Below are 5488 nucleotides of genomic sequence, written 5' to 3' on the forward strand. Positions count from 1 at the left end.
GTGTATATATATAATTACTATTTTACATCCTGATATAAGAAGATAAGAATACTATAATATTTTGTACATTAATTATTATATATAACATCATTATATACTTATTAATGGCAAAATGTAACTTAAAAACCCCACATATTTGGAAATGCATTAATACATGGATAGCCCATGAGGAAATAGCTCATAGATAAAAGAAAATAATCACAATGAAAATTAGGAAATATTTTGAACTGAATAATAATTTTAAAATATGTGTCAATCACCTCTTGGCCTTTTGGCTAAGATCAAGTATAGTATCTGTTCTTATCAGTTTAAAATACGCATCAAGGGGCACTTGGCTGGCTCAGTGGGTTAAGCCTCTGCCTTCAATTCAGGTCATGATCTCAGGGTTCTGGGATCAAGCCCTACATGGGGCTCTCTGCTCACCGGGGAGCCTGCTTCCTCCTCTCTCTGCCTGCCTCTCTGCCTACCTGTGATCTCTCTCCCTCTCTGTCAAATAAATAAATAAAATCTTAAAAAAAAAAATCAAAACAAGTGAGATAAAGCTAAAATCATATTTAGATGGCAATTTTAATTTTCTTTTGCAATATTAAATTTAAATGCATATACTAGAGATTTAAAAAACCTGAAAATATTGATCTACATTTCAAGAAATTACCAAAAAAAAAAAAATTCAAAGAGATTACAAGGCTGGAAATAACAAAGAACTGATATCAATAAAATGGAAAACAACCATTTAACAGACAAGCTCAATGAAAAAAAAATTCTTCTGGTAAAAACCAAAACCACATATAATTGACAAACCCATTAGAAGAATTACTTTCCTGTGTGCCACTTATTAAGCTGTTGTTTATTGATTCAAGTCCACCCTTCAATACTCTGCATTGTGATGTTGGGCCAGAACTCAGCTTTGCAGGCTGGGTCCCTTTAGTCTCTATCAGTAGAGAATAATAGTGAAGATTTAGAGGAAACAAGAAAAACATAGTTGGAAAGTGACATTCAAGCCCTCCTTCTTGTAAAAGTACCAAAAAGAAAAGACACTATCAAGAATGTTAAAAGAGGACCCCAGAATAGGAGAAAATATTTGTATATTTAAGGATCTGGTATAAAGAATATATTTTGTAAAACTTATAAATCAAAAACAAAGTACAGTAATGCAGCTTTAAAAATGAGCATTGGATTTGAATAGACACTTCTGTAAAGAAGGTAATGGCCAAGAAACATATGAAAAGATGATCAACATCATAGCCTTTATGGAAATGTAAATCAAAATTACAATTAGGTACTTACCACTCCACTAGATGCCCTTAATTAAAAAGACTGATAACAACAGGCATTGGCAAGGATGTGAAGTTGGAACACTCATACATTGCTGATGGAAACATACAATGGGGCACCCACTTTGGAAAACATTCTCAAATGTCAGTTCCTCAAAATGTTTAACATAAAGTTACCATATGACTCAGCAGTCCCACTCATAGGAGAACTGAAAACTCATGTTCACACAAAAACTTGTGCATGAATATTCATAGCTACATTATTTATAGTGGCCCCAAAGTGGTAAAAGCCCAATGTCTATTAGCTCAAAAATGGATAAACACAATGTGGTATAGTTTTACATTAAATATTATTCTGTTGTAAAAAGGAATAAAGTATTGATACATCCTATAAGATGGATGAACTTTGAAAAATTATGCTACGTGACAGAAGTGATTCTATTTACATGATTCTATGATTCTATTTATATGAAATATACAGGGCAGTTCACAAAGACAAAGATTAGTAGTTGTTAAAGGCTAGGAAGGGGGCAATGGAGAATAACTGTTAACGGGTACAGGTTTCTTTTTGGGATGATGAAACTCTTCTAAAACTAGATTGTGGTAATAGTTGTACACCTTTGCAAATATCCTGAGATTTATTGAATGTACACTGTAAAATGATAAGCCAGATGGCATACAAATTATACCTCAATAAAAATGGTATATTTGTTTTTGTAATTGTAATAGTATGTAATCATTTTTATGCATTAAAAAAGAGTACTTTTTGTTTGTATGGTATGGTCACATGTTTAGAAAAGAATTATACTGAGTGAAGACTGGAAGACATTGCACCAAAATATGACTAGAAATCTTCTCTGAGTGGTGGGGTGATGTAAGATTGACCTTCCCTCCCTCCCTTCCTTCCTTCCTCTCTCTCTTAAGATTTATTTATTTATTTATTTGAGAGAAAGAGAGAAAGAGGGCGGAGGAGCAGAAGGAGAGGGAGAGAATTTCAAGCAACTCCCCATGGATCTTGGAGACTGACCATGGGCTTGGCTCCATGACCCTGAGATCATGACCTGTGCCCATAACAAAGGTGGATACTTAACTGACTGAGCCACCCAGGTGTCTCAGATTTTCTTTTCTTTAAGTAAAAAAAAAAACAAAAACAAAAACAAAAAGCCGTTTCAACTCTATGGAAAACGTGTTATTATAATTTTTTTAAAAATACCATAAAGAATAAATGTCAGATAATGTCATAGTACTTGTGGTCTCATACAGACTCCAGACTCCAAAGTCAGAGCTTTGTCACATATGTTGGGCAAGGAATAAGAAAGGTTTTAGGGGGTTTTCCCCCCATCCTATCATGAAAACATCATGACTCTAAAAACTTCACGTAGTCTTAGGGAGTTCTCTGCTAAATAAAGGGGAAAATTTTGCTTCCAAATTTATTGAGGTATAATTGATAAATTGTAAGATTTAAAATGTACAACATAGGGGTACCTGGGTGGCTTAGTTGGTTAAGCATCTGCCTTTTGGCTCAGCTCATGACCCCAGGGTCCTGGATCGAGCCCCACACTGGGCCTCCTGGTCAGTGGGTGTCTGCTTCTCCTTCTCCCTCTACCCCTCCCTAGTCTCTCTCTCAAATAAATAAGTGAAATATTTAAAAATAAAGAAAGTATACAACATGATGATTTGATATACATGTACATTGGGGAAGGATTCCACCATCAAGTTAATGGACACATCCATTACCTCATATATTTCCTTTTATCTGTGAGGATATTTAAGTCCTACCCTTTAGCGAATTTCAATTATTCAATACAGTGTTACCAACTTAGTCACCATGCTATCCATCTGATTCTCAGACCTTATTCATCTAATAACTGAAAATCTGTACCCTTTACTAATCTCTCCCTATTTCCCCTAACTTTTGAGCCCCTGCCAACCAAGCTTCTACTCTCTGTTTCTATAACTTCAAGGGTTTTCGTTTTTTATTTCTTTGTTTTAGATATCACATGTAGGTGACAGCATTCAATATTTCTTTTTCTGGGTTATTTTATTTAGCATAATGTCCTCCATGTTGTTGCAAAGGGCAGGACTTCCTATATTTTTAGGGTGAATTATATTCACATATATATAATATAATATAATATATAATATTCTTTATCCATTATTTTGTCTACATGCCTCAAGTTGTTTTCAAACCTTGGCTATTGTGAATAATGCTATAATAAACGTGGGAGAGCATATGTTTCTTCAAGACAACAGTTGTATTTCCTTTGGCTATATTCCCAGAATTGAGGCTGCTTGATTATATGGTAGTTCTTTTGTGAATTTCTTAAGGAACCTACATACTGCAGTGGATATACCTATTTACATTTTCACCACCACTTTGGAAGTGTTTCTTTTCTCCACATTCTTAGCAGCATTTATCTCTTGTCTTTTTGATAATAAACATCCTAACAGATATGGGCAGTATCTCATGATTTTGATTTTCATTTCTCTGAGGGTTAGTGATGTTGAGCACCTTTTCTTGTACTCACTGGCCATTTGTATGTCTTCTTTGTAAGAATGTCTATTTAGGCCCTTTGTCCATTTTTAAATTGTTTTTTTTTTTTTTTTTGCTGGGGAGTTGTATTAGTTCCTTGAATATTTTGGATATTGACCCCTTACTGGTTATGTGGTTTGTGAATACTTCTCCCTCTGAAGGTTGCCTTCTCATTTTGCTGAATGTTTCATTTGCTGTACAGAAGCTTTTCAGTTTGATATAGTCCCACTTGTTAATTTTGGTTTTCATTGTCTCATGCAAAAAATCATTAATATGACTAATGTCAAAAAGATTACCTTCTATATTTTCTTCTAGAAATTTTATGGCTTCAGGTCTTACCCTTCAAGTCTTTAACCCATTTTGAATTGATTTTTTGTGTGTATTGTGTAAAAAGCAGCGTCCATTTTCATTCTTTTCATGTGGTTTTCCCAAAACCATTATCAAAGGGACAATTCCTTCCCCATTGTATATTCTTGGCTCTTCTGTTAAAACAAACAACAAAACAAAACAAAACAAAAAAACCCCTGACTATATACACATGGATTTATTTCTGTGTTCCTTTTTCTGCTCCATTTATTCATGTGGCTCTTTTTATGCCAATGCTACACTGTTTTGATAGGTATAGCTTTGTAACATAGCTTGAAATCAGTAAGCGTGATGCCTCCAGCTCTGTTTCTTCTCAAGATTGCTTTGGCTACTTGTGGCTCCATACAAATTTTAGGACTTTAAAAAAAAATTCCTGTGGAAAATGCTGTTGGAATACTGATAGGATGCACTGAATCTGTAGACTGCTTTGCACAGTATGAACATTTCAACAGTATTAATTTTTCAGCCACAAACACTGAATACCTTTCCATTTGTGTACTCTACTTTTTTTCATCAAAATCTTACAATGCACCATGCACAGATCTTTCATCTCCTTGGCTAAATTTATGTTTAAGTTTTTTATTCTTATGATGCTATTGTAAATCAAAGTGTTTTTATGATTTCTTCATTTAAAAAAAAAAAAAGCTTTACTTATTTATTTGAGAGAGAGAAAGAGCATGAGTTGGGGGGAGGGGCAGAGGGAGCAGGAGAACCAGACTGCGGGCTGAGCAGGGAACCCAACAGGGGGTCAATCCCAGGACCCTGAGATCATCTCCTGAGTCAAAGGCAGATGCCTAACCCACTGAGCTTCCCAGGAACTGCTATAATTTCTTCTTTTGTACCTACAATTACTGAATTAGTTTATCAGTTCTAATAATAGCTTTTTGGTGGAAGCTCTAAGATTTTCTCTATATAGTATCAGATCATCTGCAAATAAAGACAATTTTGCTTCTTTCTTTCTGATTTGGATGCATTTAGTTCTTTTACTTGCCTCATTACACTGGTCGAATCTTCCAATACAAAAAGTGGCAAAAGTGGAACATCTTTACTTTATTCCTAGTCTGAAAGGAAAATCTTCAGCTTTCTACATTAACTATGTTAGCTGTGGGCTTGAAATGTTAGATGTGGGGTTGCCCTTTTCTGTTGAGGTACATTCGCTATATAGCCAGTTTGTTGAGAGGTTTTCAGGAACAGATATCAAATTTTGTCAAGTGCTTTTCTTCATTTATTAGGTAATCATATGATTTTTAACCTTTTGTTAATGTGGTGTATCACATTTACTGATTTGCAGATGTTCAATGACCTTTGAATTCCT

At 34.5% G+C, this 5488-nt stretch overlaps 1 non-coding gene across 1 annotated transcript; it reads left to right on the forward strand.

Annotated features, from left to right (window-relative positions):
• Nucleotides 1–255: 255 nt before the first annotated feature.
• LOC132026358 (U2 spliceosomal RNA) lies at nt 256–443 on the forward strand. The gene has a single exon (XR_009406876.1). It is a non-coding gene; the product is annotated as a U2 spliceosomal RNA (small nuclear RNA).
• Nucleotides 444–5488: the final 5045 nt, after the last annotated feature.

This window comes from Mustela nigripes, chromosome 10, assembly GCF_022355385.1.
Source record: "Mustela nigripes isolate SB6536 chromosome 10, MUSNIG.SB6536, whole genome shotgun sequence".
Taxonomy (NCBI): domain Eukaryota; kingdom Metazoa; phylum Chordata; class Mammalia; order Carnivora; family Mustelidae; genus Mustela; species Mustela nigripes.